The sequence below is a fragment of the Peromyscus maniculatus genome, chromosome 9, assembly GCF_049852395.1.
Source record: "Peromyscus maniculatus bairdii isolate BWxNUB_F1_BW_parent chromosome 9, HU_Pman_BW_mat_3.1, whole genome shotgun sequence".
NCBI classification, from domain to species: Eukaryota; Metazoa; Chordata; class Mammalia; order Rodentia; family Cricetidae; genus Peromyscus; species Peromyscus maniculatus.
The window spans coordinates 75,982,705-75,997,235 of record NC_134860.1 but is presented as its reverse complement, the minus strand read 5'-3'; the positions used below and the strand labels follow the sequence as shown (position 1 = coordinate 75,997,235).

Below are 14,531 nucleotides of genomic sequence, written 5' to 3'. Positions count from 1 at the left end.
TTGTAGTTTACAGCATCTAATCTGATTGAGTCCAGTGACAGTACAGTAGCATCTGTCAATCACAGAAGACATGAGACTACTGGGTCAGAGACAAAAGGACTCCTAGTCAACGCACAGAAAACAGTGTGACCCGATAGGGCTGTTCCCATCTTTCTCTCTCTCTGGCTCCAGGTCCGAGGAACTGTCCTGGGAACAGGACTGCCCACAAATGCAGGATGCTGTGTGTGGTTGATAGTACCCATGTATCACGGAGAGGGGATAAGAGAGAAGGGATGAACTAGCCCTGAAAATAAAGGATTTGGATCAAAAGCGTTTGAGCCTAATTCTAACACTGGTCCTAGTCATGCACATTTTATGTGAGAGAATGCCTTAGCAATATTTTATTGGCTGAAAATGCCAAATCAAAAACATATGAATATAAGAAAGCACCGCCAAATGATTCAGCTTTTCTCTCCCCTTTTTGCAGAAGGAAGAGGAGCTGAAGTCTAAGGATATGCTTTTTATTTTTAATATTGAGTGGCAGAGTGCAAGGCCCTGACAGATCAAAAATATTCATCTCTTCTCTCTGAACTTTTTTGACATGAATAGCAAGTATAATTTATTAATGTTCTCAACCAATTAGTTCCCACCCACAGCAGACCTTTGCCATTTTAGCTTCATGGCGTTCCTTTCACCAAGTGGATTCTGGAGGCGCTGATCGGGCGAGCTCAAGCGGTCTCCATTTAGCATTCTGGTCATTTCCTAATGAAGCAACATCTTAGCTGCCGAAACAAATATATATTTTTGAAAATGAGTTTCCTTAATTATCTCATTGAAATTTAATGAAATATCTGTTGGTACGATTGTTTGCAATTCACAACAGCACAGTTCTGTGAGACAGAGTGGAGGGCCCAGGAGACAGCAGGCTAAACAAAGTCCAATATCTTTTCTACATCATTTTTAAAGAGGGCAGAAAGGCGGGGGAGATGGCTTAGGGAGAAAAGTCCTGCTGTGCAAGCATGAGGTTGTGAGTTCAGATCCCCCAGAATCTATGGGGAAAGTCCAGAGAGGCAGCCCCAGTGCTGAAGGAAGTAGAGACGGGCAGATCCCTAGGGCTTGCTGAGCAGCCAGCCTAGCCAATCAGTGAGCCCCAGGTTCAGCTATGGACGGACCCTTTCTCAAAACACAAAATGGAGAAGCAACTGAGGAAGATATGGGCACCCCTGGCCTCCACAGATGTGTGCACACACATATTCTCTCTCTCTCTCTCTCTCTCTCTCTCTCTCTCTCTCTCTCTCTCTCTCTCTCTCACACACACACACACACACACACACACACACACACACACATACACACACACAAGCACATATACATACTTGAAAAAATGACTTGAGCAAAAAGATGTGTAAGCCATGTTTCCATTGTGAGGGCTCTAGTCACACAAGGGCATCTCCTATGTAGACTTCTCGGCTGTTTTCATGACATCTCATCAATAAGCACTCTATTAAAAAAAAACTGCTATGTGCAAGCTGTGAAAAATAGATTGGCTGTTAAAGGTGTTACACACATATATCCCCTGGAGTGTGCAAACTGTACCAGATGTAATTTAAATTTCTAATTAAGACCAGCATTGGTTTGGTTGAAAAAAGAAATGTACTGGATAGCAGATATTCAGGAAGAGATAGATGAGTGAATTACAGACAGCTTCAAGCTGAATAGTAGATGTGTGGACTTTACCGTCCGGTCGAAACCTGGCTTGATGCTATGATGGAGAGTAGGAACTAAAAAGGCTAGCTCAGTGTTAACATGCAAAGTCCTCAGAGCAAGACTGGAAGCCTTTCCTTCCCACAGCATCATCTCATGACAGAGAATGTGTTAAGCAAAGCCTTGAACATACAAGCAGGAAGGGAGGGAGGCATAAAAAAAAAAACCCATGCACCCAGTTTCCTGGATGGTTTGGGGGCCCTTTTCTCAGCTCACTCACTCACGTCCACTCCTCAGAGTATCTTGGTCCTGTTTTAATAGACTCTCATTTCTATTCCATGTCTAACTTGACAAGCATGACTTCTCTCCATCCTCTGGCAGCTGCCATGATTATTATCTTACCCACACTATGGTTTTCTCTTAAACTCTAAAAACATTGTCCAAGAGCTTTCTTTTGAGTTCATTTCTAAGTTCTTTTTATTAATGTGACTAAGAACCCCAAAAGTGAACCTCATTTTCCCTTGTGACTGTTTTTCATAGTTCAAGAAAATCTTAAATCTTGGATACAATTGGCAACGGGGAGAATGACCAGGGGGATGAAAGGCACCAGATAGTTTTATGGGGTTCCATATTGGTTTTGTTATATGGCCTTCAGTGTGGAGATATGAAGCTTATTATTTTTACTATCTATTTTACATTTTTATTTTTATTTTATGTGTGTGGGTGTTTTGCATGCACATAAATACATGGCCTAGGGTTCCCGTGTCTTGATAAGATATGACCAGTTTGCACAAGTTAGAAAAACACACCCTACTAGAGGCTCATTGTTGGATACATATTTTATGCCTACAGTATTAATTTAGCTGAGGCAATCTGGGCAGTTAAAATGCACAGCTACAGAGAGGGTGGATCAGAGATGGTATGTTGCTTCACTTAAAAGCATATGTCCTAAAATGCTATACATGAAAAAAGTAAGCTAGCAAGAACAATTGACCATAAAGATACAAAGAACATTCATGAAAAAAATAATAATACTGTACAGAACTTCTACCTTTGAGAGGCCAAAAACCAAGATGAGATTGGGACCAATTGATAGGTAAACTTATAAAATGTATAAAATTGCTTTCTCAGGAAAAATTGGAAGAAATTTGTGTTTCCAGAACATGGGTGTCAGGTCTGAAATTTTGATGTAACTGTTACAAGTGACTAACCGAGTCTGTTTTCACTTCCGGGACACTTTGTCTTCTGGAAGACATGAGATTCCAGGTCAGAGACAAAAGACTTCGTTCCTCTGCAGCATGACCAGGAACTTTTTCACCTCAGCTGTCTGGCCTTAGGTCCCATGGGGGCAGTGTGGTGAGCACTGAGCACCTGGTAGGCTTGCCTTGCAGCTAAGACATGCTGTACTTTGGTTTTTCTTGGTTTTATGAATCGGGGTCTCAGGATGGAACTCAGCATGGCCTTGACCTCTCAATTCTCCTGCCATAGCTTCCCCAGAGACTGAATATCAGGTACATGCCACCATACCCTAAAATCTACCATTGTTACAGTGGGTCATAAAACAATCTGGTCTTTGTCCTGGAAAGAGTATACCTGTCTCCCAAGGTTTGTTAGATAGGCAACCTTAGAAGCAGCCTGGGTTAGTTGGTCAAAGTAGTGTGTGAGTTAAATCTCAGGTCCTCAGGAGGCTGGATGATCACTTCAGTCTAGGACTTCAACACTAGTTAGGAAATACAGCAAAATTCCCCCCTCAAAACAAAATAACAAAAGTACAGAAAATAGGAATCTCAAGTTAAAGGTTGAAAAGAGCAGGAAACTGGGGCAAGGCTCTTGTCTTATCTATTGCTGTGAAGAGAAACTATGACCATAGCAACTCTTATAAAGGAAAACATTCCACTGAGGCCTTGCTTACAGTTTCCGAGGTTTAGTCCATTATCATCATGGTGGGATATGGCATCATGCAGGCAGACATGGTGCTGGGGTAGGAGCTGAGAGTGCTACATCTTGATCCAAAGGCAGCAGAAAGAACTCTGTGTCACACTGGGCATCCCTTGAGCATAGGAGATCTCAAAACCTACCTCCACAGTGACACGCTTCCTCCAACAAGGCCACACCTACTCCAATAAGGCCACACCTCCTAATAGTGCCACTCCCTACGGTGGCCATTTTCTTTCAAACCGCCATAGCTGTCTTCTAAAGGATAACTCAGTGGAGCAGGATGGCAACTGCCTCACAGCTAGTTATGTGTCAAATATACTACACATTTCTCCTTTTTATTTTCATTCAACTTAAACTTAAGACTCTTCAGAATCCCGGCATCTAGTGATATACATTTCAGTTCATGCAAAGAATACTGCAGAGTAAAAAAAAAAACAAAACAACTTATTTTTAATTTTGAAAATCATATGTAAGACAATGTAGAAAAACAACTTTAAAAGTCACCCACTTCTCAGCCGGGTGGTGGTGGCGCACTCCTTTAATCCCAGCACTTGGGAGGCAGAGCCAGGTGGATCTCTGTGAGTTCCAGGCCAGCCTGGCCTACAGGGTGAGTTCCAGGAAAGGCGCAAAGCTACACAGAGAAACCCTGTCTCGAAAAAACAAAACAAACAAACAAACAAAAAAAAAGTCACCCACTTCTCAAAGATTGCAATTATTGTTTTATCTGGCTGAACTTCCACTTAATCTATGTTCTCTGCTTTTTGTTGTTTTCACTTGAGACAAAATTTCATTATGTTTTCAACCCTGGCTTCATATTTACCCTGTAGCTCAGGCTGGCCTCAAACTCCCAAGCGCTAGAATTGATACAAATGTACATCAGTACACCCAGCCATGTTCTCCAGTGTGTAGTCCTATTTTAAAGTACATTTTCTACCTTATTTTCCATTTTAAATGGTTTCTCCATTAAATTATACATACCATGCTTAATACTAAATGGCTCCATAAGTATGCCCTAACATAACAGCTGTTTCATTTGTTTCAAACATTCACTGTTATAAAAAAAAAAAAGCTTTGCACAAAGCACTGTCCAGCAGATCCGAACAGTCCTCTGGAATCAGCACTTGGGGCCAAGAATATGACCCCACTTAGATTTTCTTCCGTTGATTGGTCCCTGACTTGCATTGCCAAAGATCTAGGTCATTTGATTGGTCTCCACTTTTCTGCCTGATTATCCTCAGCTTTCGAACCAGAAGAGATGTTGGCCCCTGCCAAGGTGTATTTTCACTTTGTCCTAACAGCACTCCCAAACCGTCCAGGTTGACAATGTGCCTGGCTGAGAGTCTATAGTCTCCAACCTTTACAGCTAAGTGTGACCACACCATTTATTTGGGGCACTGGCGTATTAGTAGAAGTATCGAGCAAGATTTCTAGGACCATGTTGCTAAATGGAGATGGACAGGTTAAGCTTTGGCTTGCATTTCCCTTCCTGGAAGTGTTGAGGGGAGAGCTGATGCTCAAATAGCTAGTCTGCCCTCTGACTGTGAAGCTACCACATTGGTGCTGCTCCGGCCTCAAACTGCCTGGCTTCAAACCTCATCCCACTGCTTCCCAGCTAACAACTCTGAACAAACCACTTAGTTGCTCTATATTTTTCCCCATTACTAAAATGGAGACAATTATCCACTTCATAGGTTAAAATTTAAAAAAAAAAAAAATGCTTCAAATAATTTCAGGGTCCAAAAAATACGGGTCTACAGGTAAAAGGGCCTGCCACCTAAGCTTGACAACCTGAATTTAATTCCTGTCATCCACAGTGGAAGGAGAAAACTACCAAAAGTATCCCTGACCTCCAAACATACGCCATGGCATATGGGTGCCACATTATACATATATGTAATACATACATACACATACCATGATAATAAATTTAATTTAAAAAAACAGTATCAGAAAGTAACAGGAGCCGGAAAAGTGGCTTTGGTTCTCAGCACCCACAAGCAGTGTCTCACACCTGCCTGTAATTCCAGCTCCAGGGCATCCGATGCCCTCTGTAGTCTTCTAGGGGTACCTGCACACATGTGATATACACACACATGTACATGCACACATACACATACATTTTTTTAATTAAAACAAAGCAACAATGTTCTACTATAACTGCCAAGTATTTGTATCAGCCCTAGTCTAGCTACCTTTGGGCATATTTTGTAGGAAAAACCTAAAGAAAGCTTTGTTTTGGAATATATATGAAGGGGTCTGTTTTGCATGTAGTATTAAGTAGATATACTATATATTATGACTGCTTTGGGTACTAGACCCTCAACCATCATTAGTCCATCTCCTCGGGTTCTGAATTAATCCCTTTCTGTATCTTTCTCATAAACATATATAGTTGTTGTTGTTGTTTTTAATTCTTTTGACAACTGTGGCCCTGGCTCTTCCCTCTAACATCTGTGTCATAGCTCCTTGATTCTTTTCTGTGTGTCACAGAGGTAACAAGACCCACCTCCTGACACAAAATGGGATTGAGAAAGATGTCTTGAAAGATTAGCGGATGTGATTCCCCTGCAAAGGACAGCACCGCTCTGAGCCCAGGCTTTGCTCCTTCATTTATTGAAATATAATAGACCTACAGTAAACTGCAAAACCTTAAGTCCATAGCTCTGTGACAAACCTTCTTTTAAGTCCTCTGGGTTCCAAAAGAGAAAAGGAAAAGAAAAAGCAGAGAAACAAAATGAGCCTTAAGATGTTACCAAGGATTACTCTTTCCCTACTGTTTATTTTTAAATTCTTTAGAAGCGTTGGGCTGGGCTGGGCTGGGCTGGAGGTTTGACTCAGGGGTAGAGTGTTTTCCAGTGTGTACTGGGCATGAGTTTCACCCCTCACATCACACATACATAAATAAAGCCTGACAAGCAACATTAGTCAAATAAAGAGCACCACTCTCTACTCACAGTCATCGGTTCTGGATGTCTTACATATTTATTTTCTCGCCTGCTTTTTGTTTTTGTTTGTTTGTTTTGGTGTGTGTGTGTGTGTGTGTGTGTGTGTGTACCAAAAAATTAAGCTACAGGGTCATGTTATATAACCCCTAAACACTATAGCATATATCTCCAAGAAAATGATGATCTTACTTATACATAAAAATATTATCAGACACATGGAATTTACCTAATTATATTCAGATTTCAAAGTTGTGTCATTGAATTCCTCCCTATTCCCACCTCATCCTAGACTCAGTCACGAATCTCACTTGTCTCTTCAGGCCGTTAATCTAGGACAATTCCCTTGACCATGCATGATGGGGCATCATTAAGAACTCTAAGTATATTGTCGTATGGAATGTCTCGTGGTCTGGAGGCAGGGGTTATTATTATGGAGAGGATTAAAACCAGCACTTGAGATGCAGAGACAGGAAGATCCTGAGTTTCAAGAAGTTGAAGGACAGCCTGGATTATACAAGATCCTATCACAAAAAAGCAAAAAGATTTATAATAATAATAATAATAATAATAATAATAATAATAATAGATTCATCGCCATCTCTTGACGGTGGAACTGAGGAGCATACTGGGTCTTTTCCCCTTTATTTCTTCTTTTCTTCCTGTCTGTCTGTCTGTCTTTACAAGATCTCTTCATATCTATGTAGTGCAGACTGGACTTTAGTGATCCCCTGCCCCAGTGTTCTGAATGCCAAGATATGTGCCACCACACCCTGCTCTAGTCTTTGTTTTAATGATGGAAAATATCTTGCATTTTTCTACATTACTTTAATAGATTGCTTTTTAATCTTCCTATTTGGAGGGAGAACCACAAACATTTCAGAACAAAGGAGCCATCACAGCTGATTTTCTGATAGAGAATAGAACCCTCCAAAGCTGTCTGTTCCTTTGATCATTTTTTTTCTCCTAAGCTTTTGTTTCAGACTCAAATACATTCTGAATAGATGCAATTAACCTTAACAATATGTATAACCTTACGGCACTCTCCTGACTTTGAAGTGAGTCACCTTACTGTGTAATTGAGCTAAGTTTCCTTTTGCTCTCATTTCTGCAACACTTCTACTGATTATTATAGGTATTATGTGTTTTTGGGCTTTCATCATCCTGTTGATTTATTGTTTCACTGTTGCAGCTGTCAAAGGCTTTTTGAAAAATGTCCATTCATTTTTGATGATACTGTATTTGAACAAAAATGATTGCTCCCCAAGACTTGGCAGATCACAAACGCGTACCACATCGAGGAGCAGGGTCTAGCACAAAGAAAGTTGGAAATTCATTCTCACAGGAGCATAATTTATACCTTCCTCCATAAACAGGAAGGTAAATTTGATCTAATCAAACCAAAATGTCTTTTCTTTCCATCCACTCTAACGAACTCCTCTGCATAGAGCTGTACTTTTCAAACTGTAAGTGCCAGCCCACGCATGCTTTATGAAATCATGCGATGAATTTACCTTCTAATGAACAAGAATAGAAAATGGGGACTGGAGAGATTACTTAGTGGGTAAAAGCAGTGGCTCTGCCATCCTGAGGACCTTAGTTCAAATCCCCAACACAGACATAAAAAGCTAGACATGGTTGCTCTGCAGGCCTGCAATCCCAGCCTTGAGGAGAAAGGCTGGGCAGATCCAGAGAGCATATTGGCTAGCTTGCCTAGGCAAAAATGTAAACTTCTGGTTCCGTGAGAGACCCTGTTTTAAGGCAGCAAGACAGAGTGATGGAGAAACACACCCAACATCCTCTGCTCTGGCTTCCCCATTGTATGTGCATGCATGTGCAAACTCACATGTGTGTTTCATGCATACAAAAGAATAGAAAATGTCAATGGAACACATGTAGTGAGAATTGCTTTGTGAAATTTCTTTTTGGTTGAAAATATCTTCATATATGTTGATATATGTCCTAGGTCACAATATCAAATAAATTGTTCACTGTAGGTTTTGGTCAAAAGTCACCATGTGGTTCAGGTTGCTTAGGGACAATGACAACAGCCTGCTCTAGCAGGAGGCAACCAAGCTGTGTATCATTTGTAGAAGGCAGCAGAGAAAAGATTCACACACACACACACACACACACACACACACACACACACACACACACGGCACTTCAAACTACTTTTCTAAATTGTTTAGAAAATAACTTAGAAACAGTGATAGGATTCAGGGCACATTTTTCAAAAATATGGCACCTTGGCATTTGAGAAAATAAAAACAGGAAAGTCTGCCTTTCCTCACCCCTTGGAGCAGACCATGAAGGAGTTCTCTAACCTTTGGAGTTGGTAGGTCATAAGGCCCACAATTCAAAGCTCTCTTTTGAAGAATCTGTACAAGCAGGCCTCCTTTGTTTCTTCACTTTATTATAGGATTATTAGTTGCTAACCCTTTCCAACCAACCACATAGCTACAAACTGTTTACCCTCCATCAAGCCTAAGCATAAAAATAGGTGTTATGGCTATATACAAAATGTCCCTTACGGGGGCATGCTCTGGGTACTTGGTACTCAGCTTGTGGCAGTATTTTGTTTTTAATATTTTATTTTATATTTTTTAATTTTATTTTATGTGTGTGTGTGTGTGTGTGTGTATGTGTGTTGCCTACATATAAGTCCATGTACCATATGCATGTCTGATGCCCTTGGAGGTCAGAAGAGGATGTGGGATCCCCTGGAATCGTAGTAACTGATGGTTATGAGCACCATGTAGACACTGGGAACTGAAGCCAGGTCAAGCCAAGAGCAATAAGTGCTCTAAACTGCTAAGTCATCTCCCCACTCCCTTGTGGCACTATTTTATAATGTGTAAAGTCTTTAAGAGATGGGGCCTAACTGGTAGCAGTCGGGCTCTTGTGGCAAACCTTTAAAAGTTATGTCCACATCTGTTATGATTCCAGGCTGCATTTCTTTTGTCTTGTCTATGGTCACATGGTACACAAACCTCTACCATATACTCCACCTGCCATGAAATTGCCCCACCATGAACTGTACCCTTTGAAATAATGAGTCAAAGTCAATCTTTGCTCCCTTAAGTTGCCTTGGTCAAGCATTTTGTCACAGTAATGAGAAAACTTATCAATGTGTAAGATTTCTCTGTATCTTATGTCATCATCTCTGAAGGCTCCAATGTCACATACAATCTACCAAATAAATTCGTATTCTTTTCTCTTGTGAATCTGACTTTGCTATAGATGTCTCAGCCATGAACCAAGGGATAGGTGACTAAAGAAATTGTTTCTCCCTCAGAAGCTGAAAATAAGCACCACATTTCTACTTCTGTGTTAGTATTCTCGCTGACCCACTGAATTTTTCTTGATGTGGACATAAAACAATAAGGCGACAAATAACTTTGATATCACTTCCTCTCCCAGCTCCTGAGCAGTTTCTTCTCCAGTAGAAAAGAACTTGAGTTCTAGCTACTGATTAGGAAATGCAATGGAAACTTGGGAAACTCATTTAATCCTCCAAGACTTACTTTCCTTATCTGTTGGGTGGCAAGGTGTTTATTTTGAAGATAAAATTCAATAATGTTGATTGCACTCTGTACAAGATCTAATGAATGGTTTAGCATTTGAGATATTTTAAGTCCTTTTTTAACCATTGTTTTTGCTTGTCTGGTAATGCTGGCTTGAACCTAGGGTTTCATGTATACTAGGTAAGTAATGAACAACCCAACTGATTGTTATTTTGGGTGCATGTTTATTTTGTTTTTGTTTTTGCAAGGATACTTGGCTTATTTGAGGCTATAACTAATTTACATCATGTAACAACAGTATTGCAATGCTCCAACACATTTATCATTCCAAGAGTAACCTAAGGAAGCAGACCTCTGCTAATTAGCTTGCTATTAGAATCTGGTAGTAGTTGAGGCACCTACCCAGCTCATTGAACTGCATCATTATCATTAAGAGTTAAACACTATCTGTTACATTACAAACTTTCTAAGTGCTTATGAGCCTTGTCTGGGAGTTGAGTTAAATAATCCCCTAATGAACAGCCATCTATATTGAGCCATCAGGAAGATTGCTCATTAAGACAACCGTTGAGCTTTTCCTATGTACCATTATTTCATAACATTGAGAGAAGCTTCTATACTATCCAGTTCTCCATCTCCAGGAAGAATAAACCTGATGCTTTCATGCCATTTAGCATCTACTGGCAAAAACTTATTTTCCTTTAATCACATGGAGACAGGAAATTGAAATCTGGAGCACTGTAGTGAGAAGGAAATAGTAAATTGGTTTTTATAGGCTCTAATAACTACCAATGTGTTGCTTGAAAGCGGGGTAGTAGAGCATATCTGTAATCTACCTGAGGAAGCTGAAGCAAAATGATCACATGTTTAAAGTCTGTATGGGCTACATAGTGAGTTCAGGGTATTCTTGGCTACCTAGAAAGATTCTATCTCAAAAAGCCAAACAAACCAGTACCTCAGGTTTTCCCTGTCGCTGTAATAGAATACCCTGACAAAAGCCATTCAAGAAAGAAAGTGCTGTAATTACTTTTCTATTGTCATGACAAAACATGATCAAGGCAACATATAAAAGAAAGCATTCAATTTGGGGCTCCCAGTTCTAGAGGGTAGTAGAGTCCATGACTACCATGGCAGGGAGCATGGCGGCAGGCAGGCAGGCATGGCACTGAAGCAGTAGCTCAGAGCTACTTCATGTTGAGACAACAGCCGTGAGGCAACGAGAGAGGCTAACTGGAATGGCATGGAGTTTTCACACCCCAAAGCCCACCCATAGTGACACACCTCCTCCAATGAGGCCACACCTCCTTATCCTTCCCAAACAGTTCCACCAAGAATTCAAACATATGAGTCTATGAGGGCCATTTTCTTCCAAACTACCAGAGGTTTATTTTTGGCTCATGGTGCAAGGGCACAGTCCATCACAACAGGGGAATTAAAGCAGCAGGAACTTAAAACAGCTGATAACACTGTATTCACAGTCAAAAAGATGGAAGTAATGGATGCTGGTACTCAGCTACTTTCCTCCTTTTTATGCATTCCTACACCCAATGCCAGAGTATGATGCTACCCTCCTTTAGGGTGTGTCTTCCTCCCTCAGTTAACCTAATCAAAGCAATTCCTCACGAGGCTAGTCTAATCTAAATAATTCTTCCTAGGTGTAACTGCGGGCTTGTCTCCTAGATAATTCCAAATCCCTGCCAAGCTGACAATCAAATCATCACAACCTACAACATAAACATCTACATACATACAACTTCTCATTCTCCTACAGGTTAGGAAAAAGTTTCCTTCCTTCACAACTAGCTCAGGTACTGGCTTTATTTGTAGGACACACAAAAATTTACTTGTATAGTTTTTACAGAAGTATCTGTACCATCAACTAGATTTAAAAAAAAAAAACTCCTTAGGAAGTGTGCTAAGTAGATAATTGTTCCAACGTTTTAAATTGTCCCGAGCTAGGGCTCCTCTGTTACTGTAAGGCTGTTAGCATATGTAACGCACTGTTGCACAGGAAGCACTTCATAAGTATTTGCTATTATGGCTGTTCAGTCTTTATGTCTCTATAGCACTCCATATATAGTAGACCATAAGTGTGTTATGGTAAACTGAAGTTGTGTCTAAATTATATTAAAGTTAACTACTGTATAGTGAAGTTCTATACTGCTGGTCCATTTTCAGAATGTCTTTTTTTTTTTCAAAAAGTATCAGGCATTTATCACTAACACAAGCAAGAGCCTATGGCCCACAATTGAGTATAATCAGGCTGAAAACCTGTACCTTTAATATCCATATAGATGTAAGTGGAATTAGCTTAGAAGCAAGCAAAGTAGTCAAAGAGAATAAAAGATTGCTTTAGATTACAAGTTTACATAAGCTTCTTGTTTCTCTTTAAATCTGTGTGAATAGTTTATAATAGTTGGGGACAAGGTACATATCACTAAGTAAAAATAACTATAAAAGCCAATATGAAATAGTAAACACTTGCAATAACTGAAATTCAAATGCAGTAAAATAAATAAATAAATAAATAAAAGTTAGCCTATCTGGTATTCTGCCACAGTTCAGGAATCATTGATTTTTAAAGAACTTCATAGATCCTTTATTTTTTCCCTAGTTGTCTTAGTTATTTTTCTATTGCTGTAATAAAGACCATGACCAAAAGTAACTTGGAGAGGAAGGGTTTATTTTGATTACACCTCCTTGTCACAGTCTATCATCAAAGGACATCAGGGCAGGAACTCAAGGAAGGAACTTAGAGTCACGAACTGAAGCAGAGGCCATGGAGGAATTTTGCTTACTGGCTTGCTCCTCACGGTTTGCTCAGCCTGTTTTCTTATAGCATCCAGAACCACCATCCCAGGAGGGATGCTATTCACAGTGAGCTGGGATCTCTTACATCAGTCATCAACCAAGAAATTGTACCATAGGCCTACCCTCTTCCCAAATGACTGTTTTCTGTCAAGTTGACACCCAACTCCCAGCACAATTGACATCCTGTCAACTTGATATGCAAACACATCACTATTAAACCCAAACCTTTCTTGTTGTCCCCAAGATGTCACTAATATCAATATCACAATATAGAACATACTCCAAACTTTAAAAGTCCCACCAGCATTACAAATTCAAGCACTTTAGACTTTAACATGTCCAGTCTCTCTAAAACACCTACAGTCTCTCCAAAATACTGAAGCCTCTATAAAATTCTGGTCTGTCTAAAACTCAAACATCTCTTTAAAATTCCCAAATCTCTATAAAATTCCAAAGTCTGTTAGATGTGGACTCCTGTAAAATTTTAAAGAAAAATACACAATTTCTTACTCAAAGAAGGAAGAATCAAAGCAAGTCATAATCAAATCAAAGCAAACTCAAAGTTCAAAGGTATTAAAAGTTCAGGATTTGGCTGGGCAGTGGTGACGCATGCCTTTAATCCCAGCACTCAGGAGGTAGAGGTAGGTGGATCTCTGTGAGTTTGAGGCCAGCCTGGTGTACAGAGTGAGTTCCAGGACAGCCAGAGCTACACAGAGAAAGCCTATTTCAAAAAACAAACAAACAAAGTTCAGTGTTTGGCTTCTGGGACTCCACTTCCAACCCTCCAGGCTCCAAAGGGTCCGGACAGCTAGCTCTATTTCTTGGACCCACCTTCTGCAGCAGACCCAGCTTGTCTCCTAGGCTAAGGCTGGCTCCATTCTGCAGCTGCTGTCCTTGGCCTCTCCTATGGTGCTGGCTTCTCCAAAATGCTCGGGACCCACTGGAACTGGGCAGCACCATCACCAATAGCCTCTCCTGGGCTTTCTTAAGGGACTCGACCCCTGCCACCCGGTCTCAAGCCTCAACTTCTCTCCATGACACCTTCTTACCTTCAAAGTATGACCTGAATGAATGACTTACGCATTACCAGCTCTGGCTGCCAACACAAGGTACAGCACTGGCCACCTCTGGACCACAGTTTCCGTGCTGACTCTGCTGAGATGCTTCCCAGAGGATTTTGCCTCAATGGTGCTGGTCTCCTTTTAATGAAAGATGATTCCTCAGGCCCTATGGCCCAGTATTGATTGTCCCAGCAAATCAGAGATTTCACTTTAGTAGTTCATAATTCAAAATTTCAAATGGCCCTGATAGAGTCTTTAAGGGACTTGTAAATCATTCCTCTGACCCTTCAAAGCCAGGCCTCCTTCATCTGTATTGCTCTCTGCATTATCTTCTAAGTTCCCACAACAGCTCAGCTCAGTTCAGTAGTTCAGAGCTCATTAAGGTCTGAACACCCAATGCCTTTTCTAGTCCAAAATCCCAAAGTTCTTCCACAATCCTCCCAAAAACACATGGTCAGGTCTGCCACTACAATATCCCATGACCTGGTACCAATTTCTCTTAGTTTTCCATTGCTGTGATTAAAACACCATAACCAAAAGCAACTTAGGAGGAAGGGGTTTCTTTTAGC

General features: G+C 40.6%; 1 protein-coding gene across 10 annotated transcripts in view; it reads right to left on the bottom strand.

Annotated features, from left to right (window-relative positions):
- The window catches only part of Epsti1 (epithelial stromal interaction 1), a 103,371-nt gene that overhangs the window by 86,104 nt on the left and 2,736 nt on the right, over positions 1 to 14,531 (bottom strand). The window lies entirely within an intron of this gene.